Genomic DNA, 18,912 nt, shown 5'->3' on the forward strand with positions numbered 1-18,912 from the left:
CGGGGGCAGAGACCGGGAGGGCCAGGAGGGCGGCCGGCCGCCTGACCCAGCTGGGTGGTGCTCTGGAAGTTTGTACCCTTTGACCAGATTCTTCCAGTTCCCCTCTCAACACCCCTCTGCGTACCTCCAGTAACGACAAATCCGATCTCTTTTTCTATGAACTTGTTTATTTTTGAAGTACAATTGACTGCAGCACTCTGTTAGTTTCCCGGTACACAGCATAGTGATTGGACATTTCTATACTTTTCAAAATGATCGCCGTAAATCTCATTACCATCTGTCACCATGAAAGGTATTACTTTATTACTGACTATATTCCCCTACATTATTATCGACTGTTGTTGATTATATTCTTAGTGTTCCATTTTAATCATTTTTATTGATGTTTTTCACCATGTATCTCTGTATTTTAGTGGTTGCACTAGAGATTATAGTATTCATATTTAGCTTTTCTGTCTGCTTGGAAATAAGATTGTGCCACGTCAAGGGGAACATGGAAGCCACACCACCACTTAGTGCTACATCTTCGTGCATCAGAAACTGCTTCAGACAGTGTTGGAAATTTTGCTTTCTGCTGTCACACATATATGCATCATATATACATACGAAATAGTCTCGGGACTTCCCTGGTGGTCCAGTGGCTAGGACTCTGTGCTCCCAGTGAACGGGGCCTGGGTTTGATCCCTGGTCGGGGAGCTAGATCCCACCTGCTGCAATGAAGATGGAAGGTCCCAAGTGCCACAACCAAGACCTGGCACAGCTACATAAATACATAAAAATAAATATTTCTTAAAAGTAAATGAGAAGTATAAAAAGCTGACTGCTTTGGCCACTTCTTAAAAATTAAGGACTCCCTGGCAGTCCAGTGATTAAGACTAGGAGCTCCCACTGCAGTGGGCAAGGGTTCCACCCCTGGTCAGGGAACCAAGATCCCACACCTTGGATGGCACAGGCCAAAAAACCATAAGTCTCATATTTACATAGTTATTTGCCATTTCTATTGCTCTTCCCTTATTCTCGAAATTTGTTTCCCTCTGGTATTATTTGAATCTGAAGAATTTCCTTTAGCCTTTCTTTCAGAGTGGGTCTGCTAGAGACCTCCCCTCTCGCTTTAGTGCAGATGGTACAGAAGGTGAGGATTCAGCGTAGCGCTGCTGATCAGTGAGTGTCCAGGGTGCCCGGTCACTGCTAAATTGCCTTGTGTGAACATCATGGTTAGAGTACTGGAATTGCCTGGTTTCAGTCATACAACATGCGCACCACACGGCAGTCAGCTGCCCTGTCCTGCGCCAAACAGGCAGAGGCAGCTAAGCCGGGATGAGTGCCATCTGATAGCCACCTTTGGTGCAGATGGTAAAGCATCTGCCTACAATGCGGGAGACCCAGGTTCGATCCCTGGGTCTGGAAGATTCCCTGGAGAAGGAAATGGCAACCCACTCCAGTACTCTTGCCTTGAAAGTCCCATGGATGGATGAGCATGGTAGGCTACAGTCCATGGGGTTGCAGAGTCAGACACGACTGAGCGACTTCACTTTTGCTCCTTCTGACTTAGTGACCCACCTGTCTTGAAATTTGTGCTCCCCTTCCCTTGTGATGGAGCAAAGTCCAGACATCAACCATATGCTTCCACAGTCACCTGGTAACATGGGAGCCCTGTGTGCCAGCTTTTCCAAAACCATCAGATATTTCTCTTTGATAGTACAGAATTAAATAGGAATTTAATAGACTTAAAGGGAATTAAATAGGTTTCTTCCCCCCCTCATTAAAGAAATTTCAGGCTTTAGAAGAAGGCAGGGGAATACTTAGGGGTTTGAAAGGTTGTTGTTGAATCACGTTGCTGGGATTCTTGGCCCCTGGAGGAGAAGAATTCAATCTCGGGCCAGAGACGAGGCTTGATCGCTCAGAGCTTTTGTGTAATAAAGTTTTATTAAAGTATAAAGGAGATAGAGAAAGCTTCTGACATAGGCACCAGAAGGGGGCAGAAAGAGTACCCCCTTGTTAGTATTAGCAATGAAGTTATATACTCTCCAGTGAATCCAAAGAATGTCTGGAGGTTGTAAAGACCTCTCCAGACCTACTCCCATAATTTACATTTTAAGATAACAGAATTAGCCAGAAGGTTTTATCCAGAGACTGTCCTCAGGCAGAATACATTATTGTTATATAATCCTTGTAAAGAGCAGGTCTATTCCCATAATTTACAGAATTAGCCAGAAGGTTTAATCCAGAGACTGTCCTCAGGCAGAATACATTATTGTTATATAATCCTAAGGAATGTAGAGAAGGAAAAAAATTTGTCCTTTCTTCCTCCTTGAGAATTCCAGACCCCTCTCTCCTTGGGGACCCCTAGACTTCTATCAACCTGCCTAGGAAATGACTCTCTCAGGTTTAGGGACCTCTTGAAATCATTTGAGGCCAGGCTGGGTTTTCAAAAATATTGAATGTTTATTTATCTGTTTGGTTATGTCGGGTCCTAGTTTCCATACGTGGGATCTTCGTTGTGGACTCTCTAGTTGTTGGCTTAGTTGCTCCATGGCACGTGGGATCTTAGTTCCCCAACCAGGAATCGAACCTTTGTTCTCTGCATTGCAAGGCAGATCTTAACCACTGAACCACCAGGGAAGCACCAGGCATATGTCTGCAGACCAAGATACACGACATTCAGACACCCAGAAAGGTCCCCTTCTCAGGAAGGCCTTCCCCATCTGCCCCATTTAAGGCTGTGAGTCGACGATACCCCACCTCCTGCTCTGTTTCTCTCATATTACTTATCACCATTTAAGACAGGGTTGGCTTATTTACCAGGTTTGTCTGTTTCGTTAGTTGCTGTGTCCTAAGTGCCTAGAATGGTGCATGCTCAGTGTGTGTGTGTGTGTGTGTGTGTGTGTGTGTATATATATATATATATATATATATATATATATTTTTTTTTTTTTTTAACCTTGCTGCACGGCCTGTGGGATCTTAGTTCCCTGACCAGAGATTGAACCCAGGCCCTCAGCAGTGAAAGCATGGAGTCCTAACCACTGGACTGCCAGGGAATTCCCTCAGTAAATATTTCTTGGATGAAAGAACACAGTTTTGCAACTTGCTTTTCTTCCTTTTTAAAGAGAAGTTGTCCCTGACATCCTCCCATGGTGTACATAACCACACCGGGTACCTCCTCTCTTTTCATGTTCCCCCTGCTATCCTTGGGCTTCCCAGGTGGCGCTGGTGGTTAAGAACCTGGTTGCCAAGGCAGGAAACGTAAGAACCCCAGCTTCAATCCCTGGGTCAGGAAGATCCCCTGGAGGAGGCAATGGCAACCTACTCCAGTATTCTTGTCTGGAGAATCCCATGGACAGAGGAGCCTGGCAGGCTACAGTCTCTGGGGTCACAAAGAGTCGGACACAACTGAAGTGACTTAGCACACATGCGCACTGCCATCCTAGCTTAGTTTGGCCACCTCATGCGAAGAGCTGACTCACTGGAAAAGACTCTGATGCTGGGAGGGATTGGGGGCAGGAGGAGAAGGGGACGACAGAGGATGAGACGGCTGGATGGCATCACTGACTCGATGGACGTGAATCTGAGTGAACTCCGGGAGTTGGTGATGGACAGGGAGGCCTGGCGTGCTGCGATTCATGGGGTCGCAAAGAGTCAGACACGACTGAGCGACTGAACTGAACTGAAAGCTACATTGTGTGCTGTTACTACCTGCAAGTGATTCGAGGGAAATGACATGCTCGGGGACCCTTGAGCTTTAGGATGGAGAAGCACGGGCCCCTGACATGGCCTCTTCTGTGTGAAGGAAGGCCGTCTGATGTGCTAACGCCCTGACACAGGCCTGGCCTCTCAGGTCTTAGGCGGGTCGTTATATGATAGTCCCTGGTGCCTCAAACAGTAAAGAATCTGCCTTTAGTGCAGGAGACCTGGGTTTGATCCTTGGGTTGGGAAAATCCCCTGGAGGAAGGTATGGCAACCCACTCCAGTATTCTTGCCTGGAGAATCCCCATGGAAAGAGGAGCCTGGCGGGCTACAGTCCATGGGGTCTCAAAGAATCAGACATGACTCAGTGACTAAGCACAATCTGTTGAAGGAGGTTGTACAGGTCTCATGAGTCAGAAGCTGGCAGGTAACCACTGAAAAGCAACCATGTTACAGAACCTAAGACCCTGGAGAGCATCACAAGGCGTTGGCAGTGAAGCCACCTCCTGAGAAAAGCAGGAGGCTCCAGCTCGCGCCTCGCCTTTGCTGCTTGCTGATAGGAAATGAACACGTGCCTGCCAGGTGCCACTGCTGTGTGATGCAGCGGGGGTGCCGCCCAGGTCCATTTCCTCTGCTGTGCCATTTGCAGCACTCCAGACCCACCCACCTGGATGCTGTCTGTCTCTGGCTGACGGCTTGTCATTGGCCCCCAGCACACTTCTGCAGGGGAGCAGGGCTTCTTGTCAAAACCACCTGGGTTCCAGGGAGTAGAGAATTAAAACATCTAAGAGGGAAGAATACAGGGATTGTATCTTGGGGAAAATGGGATGGTCTTGAATAAGTCTTCGTGTTTGGAAAGGGTGTTAAGAAGGAAAAAGGCATCTGTGCAAATTACTTTGGTCACCTCCTTCAAGAAGACCTCCTTGATGGTTCATCTAGTGGTTAAGAATCTGCCTATGACACAGGTTCCATCCCTGGTCCAGGAATGTTCCATTTGCTGCAGGGCAACGAAGCCCGTGTACCACACCCTCTGAGCCTGTGCTCTAGAGCCTGCAGGCCGCAGCGTCTGAAGCCCCCGCAGCCTAGAGCCAGTGCTGCGCAGCCAGAGAGGCCCCCGCACCGAGAAGCCGCACCCTGCAACCAGAGAGCGGCCCCCACTTGCCGCAGCCAGAGAAGCCCCTGCAGCGAGAAGCCCGCACCCCGCAACCAGAGAGCAGCGCCCCCTTGCCGCAGCCAGAGAAGGCTCATGTGCGGCCGCGGAGACCTGGCCCAGCCCAGAGTAAATACATAAATAATAAGAAGAAAGAAGATAATAGGAAATCTTAAAGAAAGGTTTCAGACCACTGCAAAATCCTTAGAGGTTCCAAGGAGACAAAAAATTATTATGAAGTGAATGCTTAACCACTGCTTGTTATACTCAACATACTTTAAAATTAATTTTTATTGGAGTAGAGTTGCTTTGCAATCTTACTTTAGTTTCTGCTGTACAGCAAAGTGGCTCAGTTATATGTTTACATATATCCCCTCTTTTTTAGATTTCTTTTCCTACTTAAGTCACCATAGAGCATCGGATAGAGTTCCCTGAGCTATACAGTACGTTCTCATTAGTTCTCTCTCTTATACGTCAGTAGTGTACATGTGTCAATCCTCAACATATTTATTTTAGACAAGGTGGGTGATGGTATTGTATACATTACTTATATTCCCGCCCCCCCACCCGCCACCTACTTTGGATCTTCTTCTATTACCTGTTAAGAAACTGGTGTTTAAAATTTCCATCTGTTTCTAGCTTTGGTTCCTTCAGTTCTTGCTTGGTTTGTTTTGAGGCTCTGTTGTTAGGCATGTGGATATGTTTGACATGCCTTCCTGCTGAATTATCACTATGAGAAGTCCATCTTCTATCTCTAGAAGTCTAGAGACTTCTTCAGTATTCTTCAGCATTCTAATGTTTAAAGTATGCATGCTATGGGTTCTAACCAGTTACTTTTTAAAAATTGCAGCTTTACTTAAGAAAATGACAGTTTTATTGAGATACAATTCACACACCATCAATTCACCCATTTAATATGTATAATTCAGTGGTTTTTAGGATATTCACAGGGTTGTGCAACCGTGGCCACAAAAACTTTCAGAACATTTTCATCATCTCAAAAGAATCCCACGTTAGCACTCATTCCCTGTTTCATTCAGACACCCCACCCCCATTAGCCCAGGGCAACCACTAATTTATTTTCTGTCTCTATACATTTGCCTCTTCTAGACATTTCATTTACATGAAATCATGCTATATGTGGTTTTTATGACTGGCTTCTTTCACTTGGTATAATGTTCTCAAGGGTCCTAAGTGTTATAGCATGTTTCAGTATTTTATCCAACCATTGTTTCTGTTTTCTTTAAAAAAATTAATAGACTTTACTTTTTAGAGCACTTTTAGGTTCGCAGCAAAATTGAATAAACAGTGCAGAGAGCTCCCATATATTGGGTTAGCCAACAAGTTCGTTCATGATTTTCTGTAATATCTTATGGAAAAACCCAAACAAACTTTTTAGCCAACCCAATACTTCCATAGCTTCCACCACCACCATCCCTCACCACTGTGGTTACAGTTGACAACCCTACATTGATACCATGGTCACCCAGAGTCCAGAGTTTACACTAGGGCTCACTCCCTGTTTTATACCTTATGGGTTTTGGAAGTGTATAATAACATGTTTGCACCTTTACAGTATCATGCAGAGAAGTTTCATTTCCTTAAATCCCCTGTGCTCTGTCTGTTCATCCATGCCTTGTCCCCACCCCCAGCAACCACTGATCTTTTTTACTGTCTCAACAGTGTTACTTTTTCCAGAATATCATATATTTGGAATTATATACTATGTGGCCTTTTAGATCGTCTTATTTCACTTAGTAATGTGCATTTAAATTTCTTCCAAGTCTTTTCACGTTTGCTAGCTCATTTTTAAAAAGTGGTGGATAATACTCCATTATATGGATGTACTCCAATTTATCTTTTTTTTTGGCCATGCTGTGTGGCATGCTGGATCTTGGTTCCCCAGCCAGGGACTGAACCCATGTCCCTTGCATCAGGATCATGGAATCTGAACCACTGTACTGCCAGAGAAGTCCCTCTATTCACTTATTGGAGGATATTTTGGTTACTAACAAGTTTTGGCAATTATGAATTGAGCTGCTCTAAACATTTGTGTGCAGGTGTTTTTGTGGACTTAACTTTTCATAATTTATTTGGAATTAATATTCTGCCACTTCACATGTAACATAGAAATCCTGCGAATGTGTACCCCCATCTCACCCACTTTGATAGTATAGATGTTATATGTATTACATCTACATACCTTACAAATTTGACAAGACAATGGTATTTGTTTTTAACTTTAGTTGTATTTTTTCCAAGTTTACAACTTTTTTCTTTCATTTTAATCAGACATTTGTTTTTTTGGATTCTGTTTATTCCTTTCTGAAAATATAAGTTTCCGTCTGGCATAATTTCTCTTCAGCTAAAGCATTTCTTTTAGCACAGGGCTACTGGCATTTCTCTCAGTTTGTTTTTTTAACTGAAAATGCATTTGGGGGCCTCCCTGGTGGTCCAGAGCCTGAAGCTCTGTGCTCCCAATGCAGGGGCCCTGGGTTCCATCCCTGGTCAGGGAACTGCATCTCACATGTCACAGCTAAGAGTTCGCGTGCCGCAAAGAAGACAGATCTCTTGAAGGATGTTTTTGGTGTACAGAATTATAGTTGGACAGAGTTTTCTTTCTGTTGTTGTTTTTAAGCATGTTAAAGATGAAGTTGCACAGTCCTCTGGAGCCCATTATTTCTGAGAAGTCAGCAATCGTTTTAAATTATTGTGTCCTTATATGTGATGTGTTGTTTTTCTCTGGATGTTTTCAAGATTTTCTCCTTATGTTGCTTTTCATCAGTTTGGCTCTGATGTGCCTGGGTGTAGTTTTATTAACTTTACGCTAAATGGGGTTTACTGAGTTTCTTGAATCTGTACATTTTTGTTTTTCACCAAATTTGGGATAATCTTTGCCGTTTGTTCTTCAGTCCGTTTTTCTGCCTAATTCCCTCTCTTCTCCTCCTAGGATGTATGCTAGACTTATGAAAATTATCTTTTTAATCCCTGAGGCTTATCTTTAAATAATTTCCTTTTCTCTGTTCTTAAGATTGGATGATTTCTATTCATCTGTCTTCAAGTTCTCTGACTTTTTCCCTCTGTCATATCCATTCTGCTATTAAGCCCTTTATTTGAATTTTAAAAATTCAGATATTACGGGTTTTTTTAGTTCTCAAATTTCCATTTGGCTGTTTTATTGTTTCTGTTTCTCTGCTGAGGTTTTCTATATGTGCATTCATTAGGAGAATCTTTTCTTTCACATCCTCGAGTATAAGCTGGCAAAGGCTTAATCTCTGGTTTTGATTTCTGTTACTCTTTCCTGGTTCTTCATTTTTGTGAGTAATTTTGGAATATGTCCTGGACATTGTGAAGGTGTATCATGGAGAAGGAAGTTTCTGTTACGTTCCTCTGAAGAGTGTTCATTTGTGTGTGTTTTAGTAGGCAGTGCTATTGGCCTCATACTGAAAACTCTGCCTCTGGGCAGCAGCTCAAATCTCATTTCAGTTCTTGTATTCTTTATGTTAAAAAGTGTTTATTAATTTGGCTGTGTTGGTCTTAGTTGTGGCATGCAGGATCTTTCACTGTGGCACACACGCTGAGTTGCCCATGGCATGTGGGATCCGGTTCCCCGACCAGGGATCGAACCCAAGTCCCCTGCGTCAGAAGGAGGACTCTTGACTCCTGGACCACCAAGGAAGTCCGCCAGTTCTTTTATTCTTGGCTTAGCTGCTTAGAGGCTGCTCCACACACGCATAGTTGGGTCGTCTGGTGAATTAGGGAGCATTTGCAGAATTTCAGGCTTTCTGTCTTTCCTTCTTTTTTTTCAGGATTCCTCACTCATTTTCAGTTGCTGTGGCTGCCCCGAACTTGGCAAGCTATCAAAACTGTTTTTTCTATCAAAGTTTTAGCTGCTTCACCTGCTGTGTGAGTGAACTGGAACAAATTGGCCTTCTTGGGAACCAAACAACATTTGTATTCATCTCAACCTGTGGTTTTGACTTAGGATGTTGTCAGCAAGCTGAACTATTAATATTTACAAGCCTGTAATAGCTTATGAAAGAATTAATTGTAGAAGTAAAAGCTGTAGTAACTAACGTTAACTTAGTGGGTATGTTTAGAGTAGAATAGGTACCAATGAAAAGAACATTAGGTTCTGGCATAAAACATCCAGCCCTTCTCCACCCAGGCACACACAATCTGCGGTGCACAGCCTGTGTTTTTTCTTTAAAAGATTGAGGTCTTATCCTGGCTTTCTTCATGACCCATGTTTTCGTGAGAGCCTAGCTGGATTTACTTCAGGCCAGTTTGCACTGCCACTGAATCAGAGGGAAGTATCTTTGCCATGGGATGATTCTTTTTTTCAAAGTTGTCTCTAAATGGACTTCCCTGGTGGTACAGCGGATGAGAATCTGCCTGCCATTGCAGGGGACACGAGTTTGATTCCTGGTCTGGGAGGATCCCACATGCCGAGGGGCAACTGAGCCCGTGAGCTGTAACTGCTGAAACCCGTGCACCTGGAGCCTGGGCTCTGCAACAGGAGCAGCCCCGCCCTGCAGTGAAGAGTAGCCCCTGGTTGCCATAAAGAGAAAGCCTGCGCGCAGCATCGGAAACCCAGCCCAGCTATTGATCAGTTACACATAAAGTGTCTGTCATCGTAAAGGCAGTGAGAAAATACCTTCCCTGCTGTTGCCCACGGGCCACCAGTTAGAGACACAGATGCTCAGAGAAGTCAGGACCCCCGTGGCCTGTCAGTGCACGGCTCCCTTTAAAATGCCATTCCTCCAGCCTGTGCCTTAGATCCCGCACTTCTTTTCCCAAAGTACTTCTGAGGCCAGTTTCTAGTGTAGGGACTTCCCAGGTGGTCTAGTGGGTAAGACTCTGAGCTTCCAATGCAGGGGGCCCAGGTTCGATCCCTGGTAAGGGAACTAGATCCCACATGCCGCAACTAAAGATCCTGAGTGCCGCAATGAAGACTGAAGATCCCACGTGCCTCAACTAAGACCCAGCACAGCCAAATGCATAATTAAAAAATAATAATAATTTTAAAAAGAGAGATTCTAACATAAATCAAGGATGGGAGATAGCATCCGACAGCAGGAAGGCACGGCAGGTCCCCGAGGCCCACATCCTCCCATGCAGAGTGGGGAGATGAGTCAGTGTGGGGCTGCCCTGTTTCAGGGGGCTCTTGTCAGAGGTGAAGTTGCTCATTTGCTGGGTCCCCAGGCTAACAGTGCACCAGGGGGCCCTTCCCGAACCTGCCGTCGAAGCTGTGAGGGTCATCAACCAGTTCTCCGGTTGAATTCCTCTGTGTCTCCTTCCTTTTCCCAGGACCTGCTTGTCCCCTGTTGATCTCTCCTGGGCGTAGATCTTTCCAGGGAGGCCTCCTTCAGTCTTCTGAGGGGGCGTCTCCAGGCCTGGCTGAGTAGGCTCCAACCCAAAGGCCGTGGCCGGGCGTGGAGGCCTCTTGATTCCCACAGAAGATCGGGGGCAGATGGTGTCTCTCTTGAGTTGTGCCAACGCAGCTGGAATAAAATCTCTGGAATCCACTTCAGGGTTTGATTAGTAGGGTAAAGGAGCAGTTGGCCTTACAAACCCAGAGGATCACACATTACATTTTACATATTCTTCTGGTAGATTTTTTACTTAAGTGGGAGAGGGAGAAAAGAAAAGGCTTAAGGGCAGTAGGTTTGTGCATTCACTTCTGTGTCTGTTGGGCAGTCCCTTTCCTTTCTTTCTTTTAGACTTTTCTTTTGAGTAAATGTGATATGATCCACAGTGTTTGGAAAAGAGAGACCAGTGCCCTCTGTTACATTATGTTGGATTGTTTATTAATATATGTTCTTTTTCACTGTTGTATCAGCTTTGATTCCGTTTCTGATCCACATCATTTTCATCTTTGGCTATGTGTTTGTGGATGGCCATGTGTACAGTGAGCTGGGCGAGAGTCTTAGAAATACTGTCATTTGTGTCCTAAGACTGACCTGGCTTTCAGCATTTTCCATGTAGGCACATTTTTAAAAACGTTTCAGCACGTTGAGGACGATGTGAAGTTGGTTGGAAAGAATGACACAAATGTGGTTGAACAGGCGCCTCTGGAGCTCTGAAGTGTCAGGGCGTTTCCCTGTTGGTGTTTAAGACAGGTCTGTTTGGCCACCGTGCACTGTGCTCCAGTACCTCTGGTTATGTAATTGGTTTGCTGCTAATGGTGCATAATGCACTTCTGCCAACATTTGCATGGATGTCCAAGGACAATTCATGTTGCCTTCCCTCCGGTCCAGAAAAAGAGAGGGAGAGAGAAAGGGAGACTGAGCAGATGTTGACCCAGACTCTGTGCAAAGGCCAGAGGGAGACAGGAGACAGTGTCTGTGGTGAGACTGGCTCCAGGGCTCTAGGTGTAAGAAGCATGGCCCCTGAGGCCTGTGTCCCTGAGACCTCATTCCCTGGACTCCTGCTCAGTGATGAATGGAGCCCAAAGATGTTATGATGGACCTGAGAGAACCAGGATGTCAGAGGATGAAGGTGCCTTGGGCTGTGAGGTTTGGCCTCCTTGTTTGATGTCTCAGGAAGCCCAGGCTCCAAGAGCTGAAGCACTTGAACTGAGGCCTCACAGCTGCTTCATGACCAGGCCTACTAGCTGGGTCATCCCAGGAGTGGCAGCAGAACTCCTGAGGACCTTGTGCTTCGGACTTGAAAGGTCCTCTGTCTGATAAACTGTGGATGTCTCCGTCATTGTACCTGCGGTCTTTCTTTGGTCCCACAGCTAAGCTACAGGGCTTGTTGGCCTCCAGGTGTAGCCCAGCAGGTGGCCCTGGTCCAGTGTGACTGTGTCCTTGTAAGAAAAGGAGATTAGGATCCAGACACATACACAGAGGGACACCCACACGAGGACACAGCAGGAAGGACAGACATCCCAGAAGAAACCAGCTCTGCCAGCACCTTGATCCTGGACTTCTAGCCTCCAGGACTATGAGAAAATACATTTCTTGTTTTAAGTCACCCAATGTATAGTACCTTGTTGTTGTTGTTTTTGCTGTTGTTGGCATTTGCTGCTGCTGCTGCTAAGTCATTTCAGTTGTATCCGACTCTGTGCAACCCCATAGACGGCAGCCCACCAGGCTCCCCCGTCCCTGGGATTCTCCAGGCAAGAACAGTGGAGTGGGTTGCCATTTCCTTCTCCAATGCATGCAAGTGAAAAGTGAAAGAAGTCACTCAGTCGTGTCCGACTCTTCACGACCCCATCTTCTGACTTTATTCTTTTGTTCATAGAAATTTTGACTTTTAAGCAAACTCCCCACACTTCCCACTCTTTTAAGGATGATAAAGAAGCTGTATTTCATTCTAGGTGTTTCATAGATTACTATTTTTTTTTTTTTTTTTGGTTGAAATTTCTGATTCGTCTGGAATTTGCTGAAAAGAATGAGATGGGTATTCTTTTTTTTTTTAATATGGCTGATCAATTTTTTGGATAGCGTTTCCTTTCTTCCTTTTTTTTTGGTCAGCGCCGAGTTTTCGTTGCTGCTGGTGGGCTTTCTCTAGTTGTGAGTGGGGTCTATGCCCTCTGGTTTCAGTGCTCAGGCTTCCCGCTGTGGTGCCTCTTCTTGTTGCGGATTTTGGGCTCTAGAGCACGTGGGCTCAGTAGTTGTGATGCAGGGGCTTAGTTGCCCCGTGACGTGTGGAATCTTCCTAGATGAGGAACCGAACCCATGTCCCCTGTGTTGTCAGGCGGATTCTTAACCACTGGACTACCAAGGAAGTCTTGCTCACTTAACTTCTAACACTGCAGGTTAATTTGTTCTTTTGAACTTAATGCAAGTAGAATCTTGCAATTTCTGCTTGTAGCTCATTCCTTTCCGTGGCTTTACAGTTTCCCAGAATATGCCTCAAATTACTTATTTTTACTTTTGTCTGTTTTTGGCCACATGGCTTGCAGGACCCTAGTTCCTCAACCAGGGATTGAACCCACGGCCCCTGCAGTGGAAGCGCAGAGTCCTAACCACTGGACCACCAGGGACGTCTCCACTTATGTTTTCACTATTGATGGATATCTGGATTGCTTCTAGTTTAGGGTACAATGAATAATGTTGCTTAAGAAAGCGTGTCTTTTGGTGCCCAAATCTATGGTTTCTCTTTGAGTTGGAACCTCGGTGTTGAATTGCCATGTTGTAGGGTGATATGTGTTTAGCTTTGGAAGATAAAACTGAGCAGGTTTTTAGAGCTGTTGTGCCAGTTATACCCCTACTAACAAGTTGTGAGCATTCCAGTTGCTCCATGTCTCTATCAGAACTTGATATGATCAGTCTTTACATTCTAGCCAGTGATGTGGTATACTAGCAAAGCTTCCCCACTGTCCCCCAGAGTCCTACTTTGAAGCATTTTCCAATGACTGTGGTGTAAATAGTCCTCCCAGAGCAGATTTTAACCTACTAACTGGATGCCATTGAGACAGAGAAGGGAGCTGTGAATGGTCAGCATGAGCAGCTCCAGCTGCCTGGCTTGACCTCATTGGTACATCTTGAAAACCAGCAAAGTCTAAGACAGGAGAAGAAGACAGCGGGGAGTCCATGGGGCTGCTTCTTGGTCACTGAGCTCTTACAGTGTATACAGTTACAAGCATCGGCAGGGATTTCCCTGATAGAGGGTCTCACCTTGAGGCTAAGGAAGCACCGCACACTTGGAGTGGCAGGAGAGGCTCCCTTCCCAGCCTGCCTTCGCGCTTGTCCGCTCCATCCACGTTCTTCAGCCGACTGAGGAAATCTACCTCTGTGCTTAAGTGTACGATATCAGGTCCTCATGTGTGAAATGGGGTGATTGAATGGCACCCTTTGGGACCACCCTTTTCTGACTCTGATATTCTGTAACATTATTCTCAGATTGAGGGTCACAGGCAAAGTAGGTTATCCTTGGGAAATCTGGATTGAATAACAAGGTTACAGAAACCATTCCTAAAACAGCCAACAAGAGTCCACGTGAGGAGGACAGCAAGGGTGGACCGTGCCTGCCGGACCTGCTCGGGGTTGAAAATGCAGGTTTATACTCACTGAGATCATGAGCTGTTACGTGCTACATTGGTTTACTGTCCATCTGCTATAACAAATGCAGCTAGATGACAGATGTCTTTAAAAATTCATTGTATTGAACTGCCATATGACCCAGCAATCCCACTGCTGGGGATACACACCGAGGAAACCAGAACTGAAAGAGACACACGTGCCCCAGTGTTCATCGCAGCACTGTTTACAATAGCTCGGACGTGGAAGCAACCTACATGTCCATCAGCAGATGAATGGACAAGGAAGTTGTAATACATAGACACAATGGAATATTACTTAGCTATAAAAAGGAGCACATTAGAGTCAGTTCTAATGAGGTAGATGAAACTGGAGCCCATTATACAGAGTGAAGTAAGTCAGAGAAACAGCAATACAGTATACTAATGCACATAAATGGAATTTAGAAAGACGGTAATGACGATCTTATATGCAAGGCAGCAAAAGAGACACAGATTAAATAACAGACTTTTGAACTGTGTGGGAAAAGGTGAGGTGGGATGATTTGAGAGAATAGCACTGAAACATGTGCATTACCATATGTAAAATAGATGACCAGATCAAGTTTGCTGCATGAAGCAGGACAGTGGACACTCAGAGCCAGTGCTCTGGGACAACCTACAGGGACGGGGTGGGGAGGGAGGTGGGACTGGGGTTCAGGATGGGAGGACACATATGCACCCGTGGCAGATTCATGTCTATGTAGGGCAAAAACCACTACAATATTGTAAATCCTCCCATTAAATAATTTTTTTTTAACCTTGAAAAAAGTCATCATGTTGAGGGAGATTGGACAGCAATGATTAAACTGTGTAAAAGTTATTTTGGGGGTCTTTAGAATCGGAAGTCCATTGCACTCGCTGTGGTTCCTTCAGAAGGAAAATTCATCACTGCTTAATCCGTGCAACTGCTGTTTAATATTTGGGTAGAAGTGCAGAGAGTTAAATTTAGAAATTCTAGTAGAGGGAATTCCCTGACAGTCTAGCAGTTAGGACTCTGTGCTTCCATTGCAGTGGGATCAGGTTCTATCCCTGGTCAGGGACCTAAGATCTCACAAGCCGTGAAGTGCAGACAAAAAAAAATTAAGTGGACCACACTGCCTTAAGTAAAAAAGAAATTCTACTGTAAAAAGACTCCAGTATGTGTGTGTCTTTGTATGCTCTCTAAGTTTTTGTTGAAATCTGGACATTCGGATTCTCCCACACCTCAGACATGAATGATTTTTATTAGTTGAGGACTACAGTTGTCTTTGTGACTTTTCTAAGCTGTTTTTGCAAAGTGTGTTCTTTGTTGGGGGTGGTGACTGACGTTTCCATTCTGCGATGTCTGCAGCCAGTCAGTGACCTGACAAAGGCCTGCCCCGCAAAGTCTTCCTGTTCGTCTTAGCCGTCTCCTGGATGCTCTGAGGGCTTCCCTTGTGACTCAGTGATAAAGAACCCGCCTGCCAACGCAGGAGACACAGGCTCCCTGGGTCAGGAAGATCCCCTGGAGAGGGAAATGGCAACCCACTCTAGTATTCTTGCCAGTAAAATCCCATGGGCAGAAGAGCCTGGAGACTACAGTCCATGGGGTCACAAAGAGTCAGGCATGACTGAGTGACTGAACAGCAATAACAGAGATGCTCTGCAGGAAGCTCCTGCAGCCCAAGGAGGCTGACCCCAAGGCCAGAATCTGCTCCAGGTCCTCAGTCACCAACGAAACACACAGTCCAGGTCTTGGGTGACATGGTCCAGATTGCCCGCTCTGGCTCCAGCCAAAGGACTTTGGGCCGCTGTCCTCATGGCTCCGGTCCCCACGGCGTCGAGGGTAGTGACTGGCTCCTGCTCACCTGCCTCTTACAAAGATCAGCAGCCTGTTTTCACCACCTTGCTGTGTCTGATCTGGTTCTAGAGTTTCAAATAGTTCCTTCCAGTCCCTCTTTATTGCTCAGTTTTGCCCTGGTGGAGTTTCCTCCCCTACCACTTTGCATGACGTCACCGTTCCCCAGTGTTTCTCATTTAAAAATTTTTTTGGCCTTGCAATGTGGCATGTGCCCCCTGCATTAGGAGGCTTAACCCCTGGACCACCAGGGAAGTCCCCCCCACAACTGTTTTTACTCATACACTGATGATCTGTACCCTATCAGCTATGACACTAGGGATTCAAAATTGTAGTATTCCAGTTCTGTCATTTCTTCTACACTGTTACTGGCTACTTTTAGTAAAGAAGAGAAACTATTGCTTTCTTTATGGTAGAATTTTCTAGTTGAATTTAAGGTAGAACCTGATATTGATACTGAGAGTAAGGTTTTCTGTATTTGCATACATATAGTGATACACATAGAGAAGCTCATTTTTATATGTAGAACCTTATGTGGACAACCTCATGTATATAACCAACTAATTAGATGTTTTATAACCACTGGGTCTATGGCTATAATCCCAGCATGAATATAAGTACATGTGATTATAAAAATCTTTAGGGAGACTTCCCTGGTGGTCCAGTGGCTAAGACTCTCTGCTCCCAATTCCAGGCTGCCTGAGTTCGATCCCTGATCAGGGAACCAGATCCCAAATGCTGCAACTAAAAATTCCCACGTGCCACAGCTAATACCTGGTGCAGCCAAATAAATTAAAAAAAATAAAATAAATAACTTTAGGAAGTGCAAAGTGTTTGCCCAGTCTAAATACCTACTTTGTAGGAAGAACAAAGACTATATTAATTGCCAATTAAATGATGCATCAGCTTATTTTTATATTGTTGGAATTGGAAAATCCCTTTGATGAAAGTGATGGCCTCTCAAGCTTTATCGCTGAGATAGGGCTGACCTTGGCAAAGTAAGTGAATGAAAAATAAGAAAAAAAGCCATGAAAACAGCTAATGCAGAGATTAATCCTTAAAGCTCAGAACTGCTGAAGTGTGAAGTTTGATTACCAATCCCAAGGCTATTTGACATGGTGCCCAGACCTACTCTTCTGGAACTCAAGGCTGGGCTTCAATATTTAATCAGAGTTGTAACATACTCTCGAGACACAGAACATGCCATCTAGAATGCGACCTTGGTGCTGCTTGTTCTGGGTCAGCACGCTTTTACAGGGTTTTTTGGAGGACCTTGTTTGGAGTTGTTCTGGGTTGCAATGCTCTGGTTCCACACAGCACACCCAGCTGCTTGTGAGAGGCCATAGTCCTTCTCCCTGTCTTGATACCCAGCAGGTTTCCAGGGCCACGGATTAAATTCCTTCATCGCTGTGCTCCGGTTAAATGGAAACCTACACCTTCCCTCACGGCCTCCAGAGGGCTGCGCGGTCCTGCAGAGTGCGGGTCAACCACTGTTTCTTAACTGGTATTCAGTTTGTTTGAGGGCAGGTTTTTCTCCCCAGGATGAAAACAAGGGTTTTTGCCTCACCTGGTGGCAAAGTTTATGCTCCAATTTTAAATAAAGTTTTATAGCATTCATATTACTGAGAATCTACAGATTCCAACTTCAAAAGAATCAAACCGGGATAAGCCAAAGGCTCCTCTTTATCTGGAACGTTGAATGTGGCTGGGCTTTCTGGTGGTTTCCATGCACGGACCTTTATGTATTTGTAGAATCCAGAAAGGATTAAATAATTTAGCTTGGGTGAAGAGAGAAACTGAAGAGGGCCTTGGACGTTCTATTATTTATAAGGACCACTTGGCTGTGAGGCCTGCACTTCACGGGTGAGTAGGCCTGGGTGCCAAGGGTGGGCAGTGCAGGACACTGGACCGCACCTGAGGGTCCCCTCTGTCTCCCTTCCAGGGTCCTGCGTGGGGATTCTAGGGGACAGTGTTCTTTGCCCCCATACACAGGCTGGGGAGTCTGAACAGAGTCGGATAATATACCCCTGGCTCCCTAATGGGAGGGACAGGGTAAAGCCCTTCTTCTTCTCACCTTCTTGTTTTGTGCTTGGGTTGATCCCTTTTCCCCATTGGGAGGGAGGGAGGGGAAACATTTCTGGAAATAGGATTTGAGCAGCTGGGAACCTGGGGACCCGCGTGCAGGATGGTGATTCTGCTGTCATTCATGGTATGATGAGCGCAGTAGAAAAGATGTCATAGTTCCGAGGTGTTTAGAATGTCCAGTGACTTCTCCAGCCCTTTTCTAGGACTCTCGAGTCCTGGGGAGGCCAGGGGCATCAGCGTGGTTGTGGTACAGACCTGAGCCCCAGCATATATCCCGGGTGGAGGCACCCTTTCAGTTTTTCAAACCTTCCTGGCCCATCTCAGCGCTGAGGTTTGCCATGTTGAATCTTGGCTGAAAAAAGACTCCCATCCTGGGGCGGAAGGAGGGCTCCTGTGACCAGAAGCAGCGACTCCTTTCTGCCAATATTTTCCCCAGCGTTTTGAAAGCAGTATTGTGCTGTGCTTAAGTCACTTCAGTTGTGTCTGACTCTTTGTGACCCCTTGGACTGTATGTAGCATGCCAGGCTCCTCTGTCCATGAGGATTCTCCAGGCAAGAATACTGGAGTGGGCAGCCAGTTCCTTCTCCAGCGGATCTTCCCAACCCAGGGATCCAACACACATCTCATAATTATATCTCCTGCATTGACAGACAGGTTCTTTACCACTAGCGTCACCTGGGAAGCCTAAAGCCAGCATAAGGAGCCGGGGCAGCAGCAACCCACGAAGCGAGGAAGTGGGGAGGCGATCGCCAGGGACCCAGCTGACCCTCCCGGCCCACGGCGAGGACAGTCGGTCGCCCACACTTGATCCCTCGAGGGGTGCAGCACGGCGTGGAGGGATGAGGGGGTGTCCCCCGTCATGGGTTTCCTCCCCGGCGGCCGGGGAGCAGGGCCGGGACGCCAGCCAGTCTGGCCCTTACCTTGGATGGAGGTTAGGAAGTGTCCTAGCAAAGGTCACCTGAAAGGTCTTTTGTGCCTGACCTGTAGAATGCTGGTCCGAATCACACTGATGGCATATGCCTGGATGGCTGAAGACAAAGCACCTGCTCTGTTGGGTCAGGGTCTCAGTTTCCTAGGGATGAGAGAAAGGAGAGGAAAAGAAGTATTTCTGAATGGCCAGGACTCAACTGTGATGTCCAAAGC

Source organism: Budorcas taxicolor, chromosome 13, assembly GCF_023091745.1.
Source record: "Budorcas taxicolor isolate Tak-1 chromosome 13, Takin1.1, whole genome shotgun sequence".
NCBI lineage: Eukaryota > Metazoa > Chordata > Mammalia > Artiodactyla > Bovidae > Budorcas > Budorcas taxicolor.